The sequence below is a fragment of the Melanerpes formicivorus genome, unplaced genomic scaffold (genome assembly GCF_026170545.1).
Source record: "Melanerpes formicivorus ecotype bairdi unplaced genomic scaffold, bMelFor1.0.p_v2 SCAF_7, whole genome shotgun sequence".
Classification (NCBI taxonomy): domain Eukaryota; kingdom Metazoa; phylum Chordata; class Aves; order Piciformes; family Picidae; genus Melanerpes; species Melanerpes formicivorus.
Window position 1 is genome coordinate 14,313,698 of NW_027142359.1, and position 22,137 is coordinate 14,335,834.

General features: G+C 39.4%; 1 long non-coding RNA gene across 1 annotated transcript in view; it reads right to left on the reverse strand.

Annotated features, from left to right (window-relative positions):
* Window positions 1-2,808: 2,808 nt before the first annotated feature.
* The window catches only part of LOC137442164 (uncharacterized), a 47,796-nt gene continuing 28,467 nt past the window's right edge, over window positions 2,809-22,137 (reverse strand). The window contains exon 3 of the long non-coding RNA XR_010987597.1: window positions 2,809-2,848. This is a non-coding gene — a long non-coding RNA (uncharacterized lncRNA). The remainder of the gene's footprint in view (window positions 2,849-22,137) is intronic.

The following is a 22,137-nucleotide window of genomic DNA, read 5'->3' on the forward strand; positions in this document are numbered from 1 at the left end:
GATTTTTCTGTCTGATCCAGCAGCATATGCATACATATACAGACATATCCAGTTTTAGTTTGCATTGGGACTTTGCACAATTTTCTGGCTTAGTGTAAGCAGAAATTTAGGTTACAACCTGTGTGGGCTCACACCCACTTCCACCCTCAAATTTGACTATGAGGTTTTGACATTCAGGTAAACTAAAAATTGCAAAGTGAACAACATCAAAATCAATGCGTTTTCTCTGGCTTGATGTCAGAAGTGAGGGAATCTGCACATTTTGCATGCTTTTGGAATATGACTTCATGGGAACGTTTCAAAAACATTAATCATCCTTTCAGGAGACTTCAGGACTCATGTTTTACCTTTGCTAACACACATAAATCACAAATCTGGAACATCAGCTCTGATTTCAATTATATTTGACACAATTCTCTTTTCACCAGTTGGATTAAATATGCTTTACTCTGCTTCCCAATCCTATAAACAGTTTAACAATAAAACTTTAAAATAAAGCATGTACCGCAACGCTTGGATAACCACAGTCTCAGTTTCAGACTATGAAGCTTCAGTTTTCAGAAGGCAAAATTGTTGTATTATGTGATAATTTTTTCCAGTTTTCTTCTTGTTGTTTTCCCTATCTATTTTTAGTGGATAAGAATTTCAAGTAACGTCACACTATACTTCAGCAGAAGCTTGAAACATTGCATTGTTTGACTAATTAAGACTAAAAAGTTTCTCTTGAACAAAATGTCATATGCACCAATTATATCTAATGAGGAAAACCGTAATTCTTAATAGGTCTCTTGTAAATTAAATGGGTCCTTTTGAAAATAAGTAAGTGTTAATTATTTGATAGAAACGAGATAAAACTCTACTGAAACTTATATATGAATAAAATATTATTATCTAAGGAAAAATGTAATTAATAATTGTTAAATTAAAAAAAAAAAAAGTGAAAGGTTATTTCAGTTCAAAAAAAGTTAATCCTTCTCTGTGATTCCTTACAAAAGCACAGAAAGAGAAGATACTGTCGTAGCACTTAACTACAGAAAAAAAAAATTACAATATTGTGTTCCTGCTGCTTCCAAAAAGATAACTTAGAAAGCTTTATGTAGCATGCAATGAATACCCTACACATGCAGAATCTTAAAAGAAAATGTTAATAACCAAAAATTTACAAATTTCAACCAAAGGCAATTAATGTCTTGGATATGAAATAGGTAACTCCTATTTTACTGATATCAGTTGAAACAATCAATTAATAAAGAAAAAATGCCAAAGAAAACCCAAAAGTAGTAATTTAATGTTGTTTTTAATTTCAAATTTATTTGTAACTCTAGCTGAAGAATGTTTTGCCTTTCTGTTGAAATTCACAGTGGTAGAATTATTATGGTTGTTGTTGCTGCTGCTCTTGCTGCTGCTGTTGTTACAATAAAGTCTTCAAACTGGAGACTGGAATGTCATACTAGAATATCCATTAAAAGTGTTTCACTCATGCTGTTACATGTAAACCTCTGAAGCTGGACAAGGTCCCCTAAAATCTCAGTTGGCAATAAACTGGAAAATTTTTCTCCAGTGCTCCTCCACTGAAGAAGTTATTTACTTCTATCCCTCCTTCCTACTCAGTAGACATACCTTTTGGGTTACTTTGCTATTTGCTTGTGATGGGTAAGAGCAGGAGGGCTTTGGCTACTCAAGCCTGATTTGTAGTGTGAAAGTGGAAGTCATTGCCAAAATGCTATGTGGTTAGTGGCAGCTTAAATGGTGATATATGATTTTCACTCATTTTAAGTTAATTCTGCCCAAGTCTTCTCTCCTATTTAAATGAATCTAGAACATTTTCTCTGTAAAATTGAAAGATTTGTGCATATTAAATGGGGAATTATAAACACTGATTTTTCATCTGTCTGATCTCTTGCTAGCTAACACATCATTTATTTTGTCTCTGAATTCTTCAGACACAAATCTGGAAAAGACTAACACAGTTTCTCAGTTTAGCCTGATCCAAAATTTTAGGAGTGAACAACTGACCTAATTACATATATAGTGAAAGCATTAAAATGCAGGATGATTTGAAAAATGCAGTATAGTTGGCAAAATACTATAGACCCAAAAAGCCTACAAACATACTTGTACAATTTCCTTCCCTACAGATAGACACAATCAGGTCACTAATGATAGTGTGGCCTTGAAAACTAAAGGTAGCTGTATTTTAGTTCTGAAGTTTGGAGAAAAAGAGAGTGGCGGAGGGGAACTCCTGAATACCTTCCAATGAGAAGCAACTTTATTTTCTGATGGGAAATTAGTTGCAATACCCTGGATGCTGTAGTGAAACACTTACTAAATATGAATAAAAACTATGCTTTAAAAACAGACCTAACAAACAATCAGTATTTTATTTATTTTTTTTTTTTTTTACGGTCAGCCTTTTATAGTCTCCCTAAGAGATTTACAGTCTCTATAGTCGTCAATGGTGTGACTGAGTGATCTCTCAGTGAGAACTGCCATGGTACTGTTGCTTCCCAGCAGGCAGTCCAGTCAGATGATGTAGAGTAGGCATAGGGAGACAGATCCCATTTGAATGCATGAAAAAAACATGATGCTGAAATTTCATAGCTGTTGTAGAGTATATTCTAGATGCCTGATCCTCATTTTTTGCACGCTTGGAGCTTCCATTCAGACATAATGCTGGATTTGTGCAAAACTGCACTCTGTCACTTGTTTGAATTTATCAGCATTTAATTTATGCCAACTCTGAGTGCATTGCAGGGCAGCACAGAAATCACAGGAACAACACGTGGCTGATGACCGTGCTGCTTTCATTCCTGTACCAGCTGGTGTTGCAAAGCTATGCAGCCTGGCCCTGTGGAAAGACAAGAGGAAGCAGGATAAACTCTCCGGAAATTTCTTACCACAGATGCCTCATCTGTAAACTGGGACTAATAGCACTTCACTATTTTGAGCAGTCCTTAATGTAGAGTTTGGATGTCCCTAATATATTACACTCTGAGCCTGAAGTGGTTTCTCCTGTGTCCAACAACCTGCTTCTCCAAAAGTTGCTGACTAGCTTGATAAGGAGTTGGATTAAGCTATTTGTTATCTGTCTGTATTGTACCCCAGGTACTTATCTATCTAAGGTACTTATATCAGCACCTTTACACCTAAGTGCTTCCAGTCTGTAATGGAAAGTATTTTCTTTATCATAGTCCTGGAAACAGTATTCTTTTCAATTTATAGATGGAGAACTGAAGCAGAGAAAGTAAATTACTTTCCTGCAGTTTTAACAAGAAACCTGAGGTGGAGGAAAGACCTGGCCCTTGCCTGGGTCTATGTCAGGCTGTGGCACCAACTGCCTGACAGGGAAAACAAGTTCAGGGAGGGGGGAGAATTAATTTTTAACAAAATGCATTGCTTTGGTTTATATCTGCCATATATCCAGTTCCACAAAATGCCCTGATCTAAAAGGAGAAGAGAGGCTCATTAAAACCAAATTGTTATTCCTTTCTCTCATAATATGTTTTTGAGCATGTCACATCCATAACTGCATGATTTCAAAATCTTTATGAACCATGTAAGCATCTTTTAGGAGGATCTTTTTGTGGCAACCTCTAACTATTCCCTTGTTGGGAAAAAAAAAATAAAGCTCAAAATAAACCAAAACAAACCACACACCTAAATGAAGTGTGGCCTAGCTAATTCTTTTTGTGACCATATGTGCTTAAGGGCTCTAACAAAATTACTTTTGGTTCACAATATAGTCTTTATCGTTTCTTAAGATAGAAGAAATATGCCTCAATCAGGGAAATAAACCCTACAGTAGCAAGAAAACCCATCTCTTCTTGCAACAGTCAAAATTGAAAGGGTAAGCATTACTATTTTGAAATACATTCTGATAGATTAGAATTTTGAATTCTAATGACAATAAAACCAACTATTTTGAAGGAATTGGTCAAAAGCAATTAACAATTAACCAAGCATTAATACCTTTTGTTCGTGCTGGCAGTTAGTAATTAGCCACTAGTTGGGACCATATGTCAAATATCTGCTATGGAAATTAAAATGACTGACAAAGGAAATTGGAGTGACTGGGGTCACTGACTGTATTGAGCCAACTGAGAATGGGCCAGGTTACTGTGTATGTATTGCATGTTGTTTTGTGTGAAGTGTGCTTGGAGCTAAATGAGGAAGTCTCTGGAGGAATGGGAGGAGAGAAGGAAAAGCCTCCTTCCCTAAACCCAGAAGTGCATGAGCAGGGACTGCTCTGCTAGAGCAAGCAGGGAAGCTACTGTATAAGAATCAAAGATCACATGGCCCACTCTAAAAGGTAATAGCAGGAGTGAGATTTTTCTAGGAACTTAGTGAATACTGTGGAGAGTTTGGGCAACCTTTAAAGCCACTGAAAGAGTAAAGGATTGTTCCCATGAGAACAGACTGACAGGGAAAAATTGGTTTCCTGTCTTTCTTATTTAGTCTTTCTCTTGTGGCATGTCTGAGATTTTTTTTTTTTATCTGAAGTGTTTTCTGTCTTACAGTTTTGTTGTCTCTTTTTAGTGGCCTTTTGTTTTATAGCCTGGTAACCATCTAGGTGTGTTATGTGCTTATTTTAAGGAATAAAGGTAAACCATTCCACACAGAGCTCTGACAGGCATGTGGTCCTACCACTAATTTTCTCTACATTGGTTCATCTAGAGTTAAGCAGTAAAATGGTATCCAAGGAGAAGTTACTCTATAAAGAACCACAAAGGTGAAAGTTTTTTTTCTCTAGGGTGGCACAGGAAATTTCTCTCCCGAGGCATGATATGGCAAAGATCAGGTGGTGGGTGGCTAAATACATGTAGGTGACTCGAGATGTGAAATATTTCATTCAACTCTTAAGGAAAGTAGATTAATCTTTGTTAAAAAAAGAATTTTTTTTATTAAAAGTCAGGACGAGCTATAAACTGAGTCATTCAACAGAAATAACCCAAACTGGTTTGCAATATAGAAAGACGTCAAGTTATTCCTTACTATAAATAGAAAATGCTGAAAAAAAGAAAAATGAAAGAAAAAATAGAAAAGGGGAGTGGGAGTATCAAAGTATAACATACTTAGAACTATTTAAATTATTTCCATATGTTGCATGCCAGACATTTGTTGTCCAAACTAACAGCAAGTAACTGATCTACAAAATAAAGAGCTTCTGCCTTATATAGTTTCTGTCACTTCATATTAAATGTCCCTGTTGTGGGTTAGAGCACTGTCTAGCATTAGATTGCAATACAGTATAGGTGACATGTAACAGGATAGTTGTGGTATAAAGAAAAAAAATGGTGTTAGGAAGAATCAGTCCTTACTACAAGGGCTGTTTAGCAGTATTACAAGAGAAAAACTTTCTTAATTACAGTAAACTGTAGTCCATCTTCTGACTCTTCTCTGGCTGAAGGTGCAGAAAGTAGCATTTGTACAGGCTTTGTTCTACAGAGGGATTCCTCTGAAGGTGACTCTTCCACAAAAACCACTCCCTGGATACTCTCTCGTTTATTGCAGTTAATATTAACTGGAGAGTCTCAGTTTAATGGCTTATTCCTTCAAAGGTGCCCAGGTTCTGTTGAAAGCTAAGGTGCCTGAGAGAAACGTCATGCTTTCTTGAAGTGAAACAGCCCCTGAGGAGAGTGGTTGGTTGGTTTTCACAGAGGATTTCATAGCCCACGTTCTCCCTTGCAGCAAGACAGCTGGGCTGTCAGGTGCTTGAGGTGACACTAGGCATAGCCCACCTTATTTTGGCTAGCACATGCATTCGTTTTGTGTCAATGACCATCTTTATTATCTAGTTGATACACTGTGAGTTTCAAAGGTAAGTCTCACAGCCAGATATCTACAAAACAATAGTGAGATTACTGTTGGCTTTGATGGTATGTGAAGAGAAGAGCAGGTCAGATGGGCAGGAGGCCCTAAAGCGGGGGAAGTCCTCTAAAGAAAAGTGCTGGAGAGCACAGATTGCTGCCTGGATATGCCAGACCTCATTTGTATGATGGATATGAAGTATTTGTGACATATTTTTTTTTTTGTTAAAATATCACTCTAGGTAACCCTGGAGTGAGCATGATATTTGTATTCATATTTGGAAATGTTTGTACAATGTTTCTGGGAGAGAGAGGTCACCAAAAGCTCCATCAAAGTTTTCAGCAATTCCAGAAAGAAAACTGTGAGAAAATAAAAGGGCAAGTGAAGAGTTTTCTTTCAGGTCTTGTGTGGTTTATAATGAGAATGGAGAGGATCACAGGATGTTAGGGGTTGGAAGGGACCTTAGAAGATCACCAAGTCCAACCCCCCTGCTAAAGCAGGACTATTGAATCCAGCGCAGGTCACACAGGAACACATCCAAATGTGTCCTGAAAGTCTCCAGAGAAGAAGACTCCACAACCTATGCTCCAGTTGCTCTGTGACCCACACAGTAAAGAAATTCCTCCTCATGTTGAGGTGGAACCTCCTGTGCTGGAGTTGATATCCATTGCCCCTTGTCCTATCCCAGGATGCAACTGCGCAAAGCCTGTCCCCCATCCCTCAGATATTTATAAACATTTATTAAATCCCCTCTCAGTCTTCTCCTCTCCAAACTAAAAAGCCCCAGGGCTCTCAGCCCCTCCTCATAGAGCAGTGCTCCAGTCCCTCAATCATCCTGGTGTTGTCTGCTGGTATCCAGGGAAAAAATTCAGTCTTGCAGAACTTGTTTGATTTATTAAAACTTTTTCTCTCGATCTGCAAAGCACAAGTTTTCCCACCAAGCAAAATGATAATGATGGAAAGATGTCATTGTACTAGCCACCACTGTGCTGCTGTATTCTGATGGGTTTGTTCTTTTTGCATGGAGGCAAAGCAAACCATGAACTGCAGTTGTACATTATGAAAGATTTATGGAAAATAAAGTTATTTTGAAACACCATCCTTTCACCACCACCTCTCATTTCCCATCATATCTGCCCCTTTGCCACCCCACCCACCCTATTTTCCCTCTTTTTCTCCTCAAACCCAGAGCATCTGGGCTCTATTGGAGTCTCCTCCCACCCCAGGTGTGGCCACTTTGCCCTCCCCACCCACTCCCCTATTTAATCTCCCCCAGGAAAGGCAGAAACCCCAATCTGTGCCCATTTGGGCTGGAGGATCCTCCTCTCATCACTGGTGAGTGCCTATGGTGCGCACTGGGTGATGGTGGTGGTGACAACAAAGGCCGGGGGGCCTGGTGGCCCCCCGGTTGTTAGGACCAGGATTGATGACTACTCCAATATCATCTATGGGTGCTGGCTGGGCCTTCTTACTGGGGCTGAGCTCCTCTGGGTGTTATCTTGGCTGGTTAAGGGTCTTGACCCTGGTTCTAGAATGGATGGTGGAACAGGAGCTGTTTAGGCAGGGTGGAGGATGGTGTAGAGGGAGCAGGAGCTGCTTTGGGAAGATGAAGGGGGAGGAAGGATTAAAAGGCCTGGTGGCTCCCCAGTTAAGTAGAAAGGCTTATTGAATGGAGAAAAGGAACATGGAGATAATGCTGAGTTTACAAAGAGTTCTTTGCCTTTGCTGCTGCCTTTCCAGCACTTTCTGCCTTCATGTCTCCTGACCAGCTTGAGGTCTGACTGCTAACATGAACTTTGAGAATCACCAATGGCTCCTTGAAATAGCTTAGACTTGAAGTATGGATTGTTAAGAGAAAAGAAGGAAGAACAGTTGTGAATCTCACAGGAGCAAGGAAACCAAAAGTGAGATGGAAAGAAAGTTCGATTCTTTGGGCTGATTTCAGCGGTGGAGAGAAGAAATGCTGGAATGGCCCCCGAGTCCTACTGAGTTCTGATCACTAGCAGCTCTAAGTAGAGCCTGCTTAATACTTGTGTGTCCTTAACAGGCCATGTGAACTGCAGACCCAGTGAACTACATGCAAGTTTAACCGGAATAGGAAGACTATATCATCTGATATATCAGTATCTCTGTCCTGTTGCAATAGCCTGGGGCTATTGCTAATCTTAATTATTCCAATTTCCCAAGTTGCTGTTTTCTTTTTTTGTCCCTGTTGCTTGCTTAACCTCTTGTTGATTAGTTCTGCTTGATAACCCCCTGTTTTGGGGGGGTTGTTTTGTTCTTACTCATAGCTGGAAAATTAAGAAATATTGTATATTCTTGAGCTCACAGTTTAAACTTATTTTCTTGCCTGTGTGTGGCTTGCTCTGTTATTCAGAGAAACCCGTTTCCTCTGTATTGTTTAGCAGGGGGTACTTGTGGATCCAGCATTCTTCCACTGCTAGAGAAACTGTCTTAGGGCTTATGATTTTTAAATAAAATATGTGAATAGTTGCTCGTGTAAAATTTCTACTTCAATTATTGGTGGAATTTCCATCCTCCTAATGTTCTACCTAAGGCACTTTTCTCCATTCTTTTGTATTTGTCATTCTCTATAGTATGTAGAGAGGATATACATATTTCTTACTATCATTTTCCATCTGTATGAAACAACACATCAAGTGTTGATCAGCAAGGGAACAGAGACAAAAAATCACTGGCATCTGTTGACAAGTTATTGCTTTCCTAGCAGAAACCTTTGCTTGGTTTATACTATCTTCTTTCAATTAATTGGGCAGCCATGTAACCCAAATATTGGTTAGCTTAATGTATTGTTGAGGTTATATGAGTCCCCAATTTTACCTTAAAAAGTGAAGTATTCTGTCAGTGATTTTACAAGAGTAGACAAGCATGAAATTAACTTTCTATATTAGCACTAGGTAAGCTTGCAGCCTGCTAGCATTGGTAGGAAATTTTACTAGAACCATAATATAAGGCTGTGGAGATTTCCCCCCTTCAGCTAGGTGAATTTCTTCAGCAAGTCAAACTTTTTTTTTTTTTTCTTCACTATTTTTTAAATATGGTATCTAAATTTCTATACTGGAACTTCCTACTGTAATTCCACTCTGCTACCTTGTGTTGTGTGTAGCTGTGGTATAGAATATTTTTGTGTACATAATATTATTATGGCACTACATAGTTAGAATGGTGCCATGTTACAAAGTTTTGGCTCACTGAATTAGAGCTTACTTTACAGCTCAGTTTAGACTGTGAAAGTAGGATTGAATAAGCATGGAGATACTTATCCACTATCCTAATACACGGGATCCTGTTTTAAAGCAAAAGAAGTCCCAACACAGTAGAGCTCAGGCTGTTGTTCAGAAACAGCTGTTCCTCTCTTCCTGTGCTCCTGTGTTCCTGTTAAGCCAGCTGCAGCTGAGAAGCACCATGCCTTTACTGTAACTTTCGTGTCAAATCATTCTGTTTGTGATTATTTGCATGCATTGTAGTACAACCATTCTAGGAATTTGTTCTGCAAGCTGAAAACCAGGTTGTATTTTTATATTTGTGCCTTTCCACCATGATATATTTTGATAGCATCTGTCTTCTAGCAAGAAAGCAAGCTGGCTCGAGTTTAACACTAGATCAAAAAGTACTTGCTCTTACACTGGTCCCTTGAATAAGTAATTGCAGTTGGGCAGTATACTAGATGGCTTCTAATACAGTTGTATAATCTCATCTTTTATTTTGAAAAGAATGCAAAATAAACTTTTTTTATCTACCTTTAATTGTAAATTAGCGTTTTAAATGATGTGGCTGTCATTTGAGCATGAAAACTAAGCTATACTATTTTACAGACCATTAGCCAAATTTACAAACATGTCTTGCGTTTTAAGCCTTTTGGTTAGCTTGTTGAGACTCAGTATTCCCCAGTACTTGCTTAAGACTGGTAATTGGCATTCAGAGAGCAGAATTCACCTGCCATTCTGACCATTGGTGACCTTCACTATGAATTAACTCAAAATCCATGTCAGGCAGCTAATTGAATGAAGCTGCGAACTTGTAAGTGGTAATGGTTATGATTAGTGTATAACATGCCATAACAGACATGATGTAATCTTGGTCTCAAGAGTATTAGGGTTGAAGTCTTGGGGGATTTGTGTGCCAGATTAAAGAGGGGATAAATGACAAGTGCGAACTTGAAAGGGGGAGAGAGGGAAAGGATTCCCTCTTCTTCCCAAAGACTACAAAGATGAAAATATTTAATTGGATTTGAGAGGTTGCTGAACTTTTTATTCGCATCAAAGTGCTTCATCTGTCTTTAAGTTAGAAGAACTGTCAGCAGTTCTTTCATCTGGCCTAGCAGAGGTATTTGTCACTTGTGGCTGGATGTGAAGAATAGTATTAGAATGACTGGGTTTTGTCATTGTTTCAGGGAGCTGGAGAACATCCATGGTTCACTAAAGCACATGCTGTGCATAGAGTGTACATGTGGGCTGGCTTATATGCTACTTTTTTGTTAGATACTTTCATAGCCATTACAGTAACAAGATTAGTGATGCAAAGCTCCTCATGCTTTCTTTAGACTTCACATTTTTTGTGTACTGGTGACAAATATGAACTGAACAGCCAGAAAAAGACATTTGGTAAGGATGATGTGGGTACATCTAAGCACACCCTGTGTGCAGGGAGGAAGAGCTATTGTAAACTGGATGGATCCTGCTGGGCTTTTAGGTTTAGAGCTCACAGATAAAAAGGAATTTATCTTTCATGAAATTTTCTTTGAACGTTGTGCCCTGTTTATATGCTTGTTAGAATATGACATCTTGCAAATATACTCTACAAGGCATGTTGCTGAACCAGTAAATGAAAGAAATGAAGCCTTTCATGGCTATTGCATGAGACCAGTAACCAGCCAGCTCATGAGTTGAGCATATGTCCAGAAATGCAAACGAAGGCTTTCCAAAGTGCTGCCAGCACAATAGTTGTACTACTGAATCACAAAAAGGATGTTTCAGAAATCTGCATATTTGCACTAATAGATTAAGTATGTAAATTATATTTAATATGAAAGAATTATGGGAACCAAATTTAACCAGTTTAGGAAGAATAATGGCATAATAATCTAGCTATTAAAATGGTTGAAGATCTGCATCACAGGAGTTATATTAACCTTACTAGTAATTTAGTGCATCATAATGGAGTTAGGCTTTCTCTTGTCAGTACATTTGCAAACTGACTATAAGAAAACTCCTGTTCTGGCAAGGAAGACTTGGATAGAAGCATATGCCTTTTTTGTGTCATCCATACAAAATTGTCATTGTGGTTATGGTAATGCATACAAATGGATGCACTGAGTAACACGACTTGAAGTCCTGGAATGGGTTGTCCAGGGAGGTGGTTGGGGTGCCATTCCTGGAGGAGTTTAAGAGCATGCTGGATGAGGCTCTGGCCAGCCTGATCTAGTGTGGGGTGTCCCTGCCCATGGCAGGGGAGTTGGAACTAGATGATCCGTGTGGTCCCTTCCAACCCTGAATAAAACTATGAAACTATGATGAAGCCACTCTCAAGCATTACAGGAGCACAGATAGGCTACATTATTTTCACTTGTTATCACCAGAGTAAGGATGGAATTATGTCTTTCTGGAGGTTTTACTCCAAGTGTTTGGTTATGGTTTGGCTTGATTTTCTGAGAATACATCCTTTATCTTCATTGTATCATTATTTATATGATTCTGAATACAGTTTGTAATGTCTTATAATTTCCCTCCAATCTGGCATGCCAAGCATAATTGTATCAAATGTTTTAGTTTTTTTTACCCAAACACCTTTCTTGTCCATTATTTGACCCAAGAAATATGAGGCTGTATATGTTTTTCTATGCTCTTACGCTTAACTCTAGCTTTGTTCCATTTTACTGAAGTTATTGCAGTTCCATGAGGCTTTGCTGCATCTAAATAAACAGTTCACTCTTTCATTTTGTTTCTAAGTGAAATTAGTTTAGAGCAGTCACACTATATTTTGTTTTGTTGGTATTTTTAAAAATTTCCTTGCAAATTTGATTGAAACTGATAAAGGTTTTCAAAAATTATGGATGGAAAAGGTCAGTGCCCTGGGGGATCTGCTTGATGGGTCAGGTGCACAAATAATTTTTTCGTCTATACACTTAGCTGCAGGAGGGAATACCATAAGGAACAGGACAGCAGCTATAGTCAACAAATGGCTTAGAAGCTGGTGTAATCAAAAGAATTTTGGGTTTTTCGATCTTGAAAAACTTTCTACTGCACCAGGTCAGCTGGCAACAGATGGAGCACATCTGTCCCAGAGGAGGGGAAAGATCAGAGTGTACGAGAATGGCCTATCCCTCAAAGGGAAAAAGATTCTAGGAAGAGAATTGGCAAGTCTCATAGATAGGGCTTTAAACTATATTTGAAGGGGGAATGGGCTGAAACCAGTTCCCCCAGGCAGGAGTCTGGGGGTGATAAGCTAGTGCCAGAAGTGAAACCAGCAGCCCAGCTGAAGTGCATGTATGCTAATGCATGAGGCATGGGTAACAAACAAGAGGAGCTGAAAGCCTTGTTGCAGCAGGAAAGTTATGATGTAGTTGCCATCACAGAGACGTGGTGGGATGACTCACATGACTGGAGCGCTGCAATTGATGGCTACAGGCTCTTCAGGAGAGACAGGCAAGGAAGAAGGGGTGGAGGGGTGGCCCTGTACATCAGGGAGGCACTAGATGCCATTGAGATGGAGATCAGGGATGATCAGGTTGAGTGCCTGTGGGTGAGAATTAGAGGGAAGGCCAACAAGGCTGACATCCTGGTTGGAGTCTGTTGTAGACCACCCAACCAGGATGAAGATGTTGATGAAGCATTCTATAGGCAGCTTAAGGGTGTCTCAAGATCGCCTGACCTTGTTCTCATGGGCGACTTCAACCTGCTTGGTATCTGCTGGGATCTTAACATAGCAGAGAGGAGGCAGTCTAGGAGGTTCTTAGAGTGCATGGAGGACAACTTCTTATCCCAGGTGCTGCATGAGCCTACCAGGGGTAAGGCTATGCTTGACCTCCTCTTCACCAATAGGGAAGGGCTGGTGGGTGATGTAGTGGTCAGAGGGTGTTTAGGGGCCAGTGACCATGAGATAATTGAATTTTCATTATTCAGTCAAGCTAAGAGGGGCAGCAAGAAGACCTCCACTCCGGACTTCCGGAGGGTGGACTTCAGGCTACTCAAGGAACTAACTCAGAAAGTTCCTTGGGATACAGCCCTTAAAAACAAAAGGGTCCAGGAGAGCTGGGCCTACTTCAAGGAAGACCTGTTGAAGGCTCAGGAACAGGCTGTGCCAATGTACCAGAAGATGAACCGCCGGGCTGATGGCCAGCCTGGATGGGTAATGAACTTCTAAAAGAACTAAGGGAAAAAAAAGAGGGTGTATCATCTTTGGAAGAAAGGTGAGGCAACCCATGAAAAGTTTAAGGATGTTGCTAGGTCTTGCAGGAAGAAAATTAGGGAGGCAAAAGCACATTTGGAGCTTAGCCTGGTCTCTGCTGTGAAGGACAACAAAAAGCCCTTCTATAAATAGGAAGGGTAAGGACAACCTTCACTCCTTGGTGGACATGGAGGGGAATGTTGTAACAAAGGATGAGGAAAAGGCAGAGTTACTTAACACCTTCTTTGCCTCAATTTTTACTAGCAGGACAGAATGTCTTCCAGACAGCTGGGCTGCAGAGCTAGCAGAAGGACCCAGGGAGCAGCATAGTTTTTCTCTGTTCCGGAATGGAGTAGTTAGAGATCTCCTCAGCCGCTTGGATCCCCACAAGTCCATGGGACCAGATGGGATCCATCCTAGGGTGTTGAGAGAGCTGGCAGATGAGCTGGCCAAGCCACTCTCCATTGTTTTTCAGCAGTCCTGGCTCACTGGAGAGGTCCCAGTAGACTGGAAGCTGGCCAATGTGGTGCCCATCCACAAGAAGGGCTGGTTGGATGAGCCAGGGAATTATAGGCCTGTCAGCCTGACCTCAGTGCCAGGCAAGATTATGGAATAGGTGATCTTGAGTGCAATCACACAGCACTTACAGGATGGCCAAAGGATCAGGCCCAGCCAGCATGGATTTAGGAAGGGCAGGTCCTGTCTGACTAACCTGATCTCTTTCTATGATCAGGTGACCTGCTTGGTGGATGTGGGGAAGGCTGTGGATGTAGTCTACCTGGACTTCAGCAAGGCCTTTGACACTGTCCCCCACAGCAAACTCCTGGCCAAGCTGTCAGCCCATGGCTTGGATGGGAGCACACTGCGATGGGTTAGGAACTGGCTGGAGGGCTGAGCCCAGAGAGTGGTGGTGAATGGTGCCACATCCAGCTGACAGCCAGTCACTAGTGGTGTCCCCCAGGGATCAGTGCTGGGCCCTGTGCTCTTTAACATCTTTGATGGTGATCTGGATGAGGGCATTCAGTCCATCATTAGTAAATTTGCTGACGACACCAAGCTGGGGGCAGGTATTGATCTGCTGGAGGGTAGAGAGGCTCTGCAGAGAGACCTTGACAGGCTGGACAGATGGGCAGAATCCAACAGCATGAGATTTAACACATCCAAGTGCCGGGTTCTGCACATTGGCCACAACAACCCCATGCAGTGCTATGGGCTGGGGTCAGAGTGGCTGGAGAGCAGCCAGGCAGAGAGGGACCTTGGGGTGCTGGTTGATGGTAGGATGAACATGAGCCTGCAGTGTGCCCAGGCAGCCAGGAGGGCCAATGGCATCCTGGTCTGCATCAGGAACAGTATGGCCAGCAGGAACAGGGTGGTCATTCTGCCCCTGTACACTGCACTGGTTAGGCCACACCTTGAGTACTGTGTCCAGTTCTGGGCCCCTCAGTTTAGGAGGGATGTTGACTTGCTGGAGTGTGTCCAGAGAAGGGCAGCGAAGTTAGTGAGGGGCTTGGAACACAAGCCCTATGAGGAGAGACTGAGGGAGCTGGGTGGGGTTGCTTAGCCTAGAGAAGAGAAGACTCAGGGGTGACCTTATTGCTCTCTACACCTACCTGAAGGAGGGTTGTAGACAGGCAGATGTTGGTCTCTCTTCCCAGGCAACCAGTACCAGAGCAAGGGGACACAGTCTCAGGCTGCGCCAGGGGAGGTTTACGCTGGAGGTCAGGAGGAAGTTTTACACAGAGAGAGTGATTGCCCATTGGAATGGGCTGCCTGAGGAGGTGGTGGAGTCACTGTCACTGGAGATATTCAGAAGGAGACTTGATAGGGTGCTGGGTTGCATGGTTTAGTTGATTAGGTGGTGTTGGATGATAGGTTGGACATGATGATCTTGAAGGTCTCTTCCAACCTGGTTTATTCTATTCTATTTGTGATGGTAAGAAGCCAGGTAAAAGGGAGAGTTTATTAGAAATAGTTTGGATGGAGCCTATATTAGGCATCAGAGAATCCGTAAAGAGAGAATACTTAGAGGTGTTTAGACCTTGGAGACATTTAAGTCAGGATTCATGTTGTCTTCAACATGCAAATCAATCTGTAGCAATCCAGGCTGCCCTGGATTAGTTTAAATGATGTGGCTGTCATTTGAGCAAGATAATTAAGCTATATTATTTTACAAACCATTAGACATACCTATAAAAATGTCTCTTGCGTTCTAAGCCTTTTGGTTAAATTGTTGAGACTCAATATTCCCCAGTACTTGCTTAAGAATGGTAATCGGTATCCAGAGAGGTAGCAGAATTCACCTGCTATTCTGACCACTGGTGACCTTCACTATGAATTAACTCAAAATCTGTGTCAGGCAGCTAATTGAATGAAGTCCCAAACTTGTAATGGTTACGAGGTCTGCAGGTGCCAGAGCAACTTTCAGTGGGTGCATGCATCCTGGGAGGATTTCAGACCTTCAGTCCTAGAAGTGTGAAATTCAGCAGAGCAGAAGCTGAACATAGTAAAAGCTTAGAAAGCTGAGTGCTATTCAAGATTTGGGCTAGAAGGCCACAACCAAAGCTAAAAAGATACTTAAAAGAAAATTAATGCCTCAGTCCAAACCTGAAAGCTTCATTTTTTTTTTTTTCTCATTTAAGCATGGGATTCTGATAATTTCTTTCAGAAAAGATTCTGAGACAGAAGTGCAAACCTGTAGACTCAATGTCCCTGGGTCCCATTATTTTTGACGTGTTTAAAGCATTCTCATGTATAAACATTTCATATATTCAGACAAACCTTTTGTCTTCTCTGGTTTATCAAGAGACATGGCACAGATAGCTATCATATGGTTGATGATATTTCTAATATTTAAACTTTACATCATTTAGATATCTATGTAACAACAAATATCATAACTGCTAAAGGCAGTGAGCTGACCTCTGGAGAATCTAGTTCTCAATACAGATTGTACCACTAACGAAATATTTTTCAGAGCCAACGTCTTTGTCCTCAGGACAAATGTCGCTTTGACAAAGTTCATTTTTTGCTTTAATTTCCAGCTTTGCACAGGAGTTTAAATCCATGATCCTGAGTCTGCCAAGCACTGAGTTCACCATGTAGAGCTCTTCTGCTGTTGTCATCAGTGAAAGCCAAGGGCACTCAGTACCTGGCAGGAACTGGCACTTTGATGGCAAGCAGGGATGTTGCAAAGCAGGATTAAAATGCACTTGCTGACAGAGCTGTTTGAAGAAACTTTCAGAGCACCTGCCCATGCTGTGCCTGGCTCTAGAGTTTCCTATCAGACCCTCAGCCTCATTAGCACCAAATTCATTTCCAGAATAAAAAAAGTGATAGTGACAGCACTGCTTGTTTCCTGCAACATGCCTAAAGTATGACATCTTACAGTTCTTCTCCCCACCCCTCCATGGCAACTTAAAGAACACAGTTGTTCTGGACAACTTGCCCCAGAATAAAAAGATGAAGGGTAAACCATTAAAAATGCCTGAAGTTTCTTTAGTTTTCACTAAAACATAGTTTATCCCTACTCCCCACCACAAAAGCAAAGTAAAATTCAGGTTTTAATGCTTTTGTTTCTTCTGAGATTTTTTTCATTTTCACTATATTTCGGTAGTGACCACTATTATATTAATAGAAAAAGGGTAAGAGAAAAATACATCCTGTGTATTTGGAATTGCTCCCTACCCTTTGGAATTATCTTTGAATAAAAATCTGTTTCTTTGAACTGATAAGTGAATTCAAGTTTTAAGAGGTGAAGCACACTGAGGTGATTGGTTTTCCATTAGAATAAAAAAAGGTCAAGATTAAGAACAAACCTTGCCGTAACGAACAAAACTCTTTGGGTGTAAAGGAGAAGGGAGAAAGGAAACATAAAACCTGAAAAACAAATACTTGGAGAAAGTCAATCCTTTCCTGCAATTATGAATTTGTAGTTTAGGAATATTCAGTCCATTTTTAAGAAAAATTTTGCATGCACAGTATTTCTGTTAAAAGGCTACTGGAGACATCTTGACATCTTTCTTTGATAGAAAACAGTCTATTCCACTGATGACACAGAAACAGAGCAGTATGTTGGTATGTTTTGGTGGTTATCTTTGAGCTTGTTCAAGAGAATAGGTTACTTCCTGAGTTACTATTTGCTAGCAGTTCTTTGACTCTAGCAAGACCTGCATTTTCTTCACCCTAACATGTAACACAGCCACTTTCCCTCAAACTACCCTACCTGAGACTCCTACCCTAAAATCCAAAGATTTGGTGAATTCTTAACTGATTTGCTGCTATCTGAACATCATCCACGTAATTTTGATACTGCAACAATGAAGAACAGAATAAACAGATCACAGAGAGGTGCATGAGGAAAAGTCCATGTTTGATAAAATTCAGATTTCTTACATTAACACAGCTCCTTAACTTAAGATTTTTTTTCCACTAAGGCATCTATAAAGCTATGCATAGAAAACAGATCATTGTTTCACATCACTTTCAAAGCTGCTGGTGAATGTGTGTCCACTGACTACCTCAACAGCTTCTGCAATATCACTGGATAGCTGCTAGAATCGATTTAAATCAAATAACATGCATAAATCTAATTATCTGCTATTATTTATAGAAGGAAGCCCTGAGGGATTTAACAGATAGGGAAGCAAAGTGTGGAGGAAAAAAAAAAAAAAAGCAAGCTTTGAAGTGGGTGGTTCTGCTCCACTGCCCCTCAACTTTCAGGTATTTAAAACTACAGGAAATTTTTTTAAAAAAGAGAAGAAAAGCAAGCCAGTGTGACTCTCACACAGCAAATCATTACATCAGGTTTCTCACTGGTTCTTTTAATTTACTTTGCGCTGCAATGCCAATCAGACTAAAAATTACTTATTCTTGACTGGAACATGTTTATTATTTCAGTCAGAAAAATAACATATAATTTTAGTCTTCTGTCATCTCTCCTCTTCTCCACTAAAAAATAGTAGGAAATAAAAATACAATTTTTATTTCTGGTTTATTATTTTCTTTTTTAAATACTATTTTGTCACCATCTTGGCTGGTTTGAGCCTTGCACAATGTTATTCTTTTTTTCTCATTCTGTGTTTTCCACCGATATATAGAATTTCAGTTTTTTCAATAAACTAAAAATATCTTGAGGATTGTTTTCTAATAGTGTAAAGCAGGAGTAAATCAACTGAATAATTTAAAACAGATGGAATGGGCTTGAAAACTAAATCTTTTTCTCTGTCATATTATCTTTTAAATGAAGTTGCTGTTCTTGTTTTTAACTACATATGTTTGTTTCATGTTTGCTCTATGTTGATTACATCTCTCTGGGCGGCAAAGACAAGCTCACTCAAGTTATAACAGGAGCAGTGTCTTATGAATGAAACTGATATGAAATGCTTGCAGTTTTGTTGACATCTTTAGCCGACTCATTTTTGTGTGCCACAAGACGCAAAGGTTTTAGAGAGAATTGCATTTCTAATTAATAAATCCAAATCTTAGAGCGTTAATAGCAGTTTATATGCTACTTTATTGTTTTCTCAGATGTTCTTTTTTTGTGCTGGAACACCATAACGTGAATGTTTTCATAAACCTTCCTGTAAATTACACTGCTTGCTATTTAGTGATTGCTTTGTTCTTTCTTTTTCTTTTTTTTCTCTCCTTAGCAAACTGGTGTTTAGTGCTATAATTTAAACCTGTGCTGTTCATCTTTTTTAGAGAAGAATATTTGACACCAAACTCTGGCATACAAATCTTAAAAGTATACTATTTGCATTATTTTATTTCTTGCCACTTAGTGAAGTAGGTTTGAAAATGATACAGGGAATAAAAGAAAGAAGTGGTCAGCAGCCCTGGACATGATTTCTGATTTTGAGAGTTCTCTGAACTTTGCCATTCACACTTCCATGCTATAAACAAACTTATTGTTCTTAAATACTTAGGTAGCTGTTAAAAATTAAATAAGTCATTGCTCGAAAAATGTCTGTAATGCTTCTAGCAAGGCTTTATCTTTATGACACTAATGATAATCCCTTGTGTAATTAACTGCAGAGTGGTTATGCATGCAGTATGCAGTCCATGACAAGCCTCATAGAAAATACATCAGTATTAGCCACAGGTGAATTCATTTAGAAAGATTAATGACTGCACCTGAATTTTAATGTCTGAAAAGGGATGGAACACTGAATCCTTAATTAAAAAGTTGAATGACTGGTATGGTTTGTTTAACATCGCAAATTTCAACGGGAGATTTTTATATTCAAATGAAGTCTGCAAAGGGAAACTTTCGTTAGAAGGTGGTGGAGTAAGAGTGAAAAGCAAAAATGTTTTATGTGCTCTACTTTATGTAAATCGATACATGGATCAGTAGCTTTGATATGGATCAAATGAAATATAATTATCGCTCCTCTCTGTTTACAGTAAATATGGGGCAAAGAAGTCTTAAGAAATGCAAGGCATTGCTACACTCTTACCAATACAAAGTTAGATGAGAAGAGCAGTAAAACTGATGAGAGATCTTATTCTTTCCTTAATGAGATGGTTTCCTTTTCATTATTATTTAACAAAGTTTTTAATGAAGAGAAAGTAACCTTGAAAAACAGTTACAATCCCATTCCCAGAAGATGCTTCATTCACTTTTTTCAAACTCAGCTTTCAATTAGTAAGTTAGTTACAAGTAATTCAGAGAACCACCATTATCAATGCAAACAGTGTCTTTCAAAAATTTCTTGTTTTAATATTTAATAAAAAGAAAGACTAGATTTTGAGAGGAATAAATAATTGAAATGGAACTCTCATACCTGTTCAGAAATGCTAACATAAGGGACATCTGAGTGTACTGTTATTATGCTGCCTAAAATACATCTTTAAAAACCCTCTGCTGACAGCCTTCTATTAGTCTTAATCACAGGAAATGTATTCTAAAAACTGGAGCCCCAGTCAAGCTTATTTGAGCAGTAAAATGGATCAAAATTTTCAAAAGCAATACTGTGACGTTTATCTACTGACCTGAATAGATACTGAAGGTCAGTTGTTTTGCTGTCTTCTTCCTAACAAATGAGAGTCACCCAAACCTTATTTTTAATGAGATCTCCTTCTATTTAAGTGCAGTATCAGACTCTAGAAAGACAAGTTTCCAAGAAAACTAGTTCAATTGAAGATTGTCTTGCTAATAACCTAATTATATTTCCCATTGCTTCTCTTTTATCCACTTGGAAAAGGAACAGGGACCAAAAGCTTTGAAATGAGAGAGAGGAAAAAAAAAAATCATAAGGAAAGGAAGGAATGCCACTGATTTTATCCTGGAAAGTGTCTTTGACTACTACTCGCAGAAGTAGTAAAGCAGATTGTGATGTTCTTTAGCATGGTGCCTACTGTACTCCTTTTACTGCTAAGAAGAATAATGGATTTATTCTTGACCAGTTTCCAAGGAAGCATATTTTAAATGAAATGTTATTTTTAAAAAATGTGTACTTTCTTGTAAAGCTTCAAGGGAGGGAGGAGGCATCTGAAAAGCTGGGGTGTAGATGTACATGTATGCGTTTGTGCTTGTGTATAAACACACTTTCAGTTGCTCACACAATCTACCTGCGATATTTGACAAGACACAGAAAATGAGGTATTGTTATACTAGTGACAAGGAAATGCTGACTGATGTCAACAGGTAAGTCAATTATCAAAAATATTTTGCATAAAATTGATTTGGGTAAGCCATGGAAGTACAGCAGGAGCTCAGGTGCTTACCTAAATATTGCAATCAAATATGTTTGGGGCTTGACCAAAATCCATAGCTTCCTTCTATTCACTTTATTAGAATTTAAACCATTATAGTCTAGATAAACAAGGTTAATAACATCTTCCAAAACAGTAAATTTAAGGTCCCTATTTTTAGCTTTTCAAATTTAAGCAGGATGGTTATTGTAAGAGATGGTACTAGAATGACAGCTTCTCTCTTGGTTTTAGCTGCAGATCAAGTTCTTTCCTTTAGTTGTCTGGGCAGCAAATTATTCTAGAAGTCAAAATTTAATGTGGACAAGAAAATAAGCAAGATAAGAATTGATATAGTAAAGGAGTGAAAAGGGAAGATACAAAAATAACTATTTCAGATTTGTTCCATTTTGCCTTGAATAAGCTTTTCACGTTTTTTAACCCCTCCAGATTTTGTTTTTCTTTACTGTTTTGGGGATTCCACATCTTCAGGAGAAAACTAGCTCTTGTAAACATTTACTGTACACACAGTATCCAGAATTCCAGGTGCAGACCATCTCTTAAGGGTACAAGAACACACATTAACATGCATCCCACCTCTGCAAAGCTAAACATGTCTGCACCCCAGCTCTCTCACTTTCCAAAGGAGGTGAGGAGCAAGTGTAATACGAGCACCCTGTCTCCCTCTGCTCTTTGAAAACTCCAAGGAATTTGCTCAGAAATTTCCCATGAGTTTTAAATGTTTATAATGTCCAGAAGGTGACCATCCTGCCCACCCACTTAATGGGTCAAGGGTAAATGTAATCTCCTTCCCAGGAACCATGGGAAAATGCTCTCTAGTTTTTATGGTAGACTTTCCATTGACTCTTTTGTGAAAGTTTCCCTTTATGGGAACCATCACCCTTTTAAGTCAGGACATCATATTTTTAATGTTTTAAGTTCAAGTTAGTATTCAGTTTTATTTCAGATTGGCAAGGATAACTTTGTCCAGGAAAACAATTTCATGTGTGGGTGTTGCATAAATTTAACCAAAGAGATACTTTGAGAGAGAAAGAGAAACCATTTTGTGCAGCTTTTATCAACTCTGAAAATCTAAAAAGTCTTGGGCAGTTGATTTCCTTAAAGGAGCAGTGGATAACCTCTCCAGGGTGGACTGCAAATCCCAAGGTACACTGTAAATCCCCACATCTGCTGTAATCTTAGCCTGCTTATCCGGAAGCCAGACACATGCAG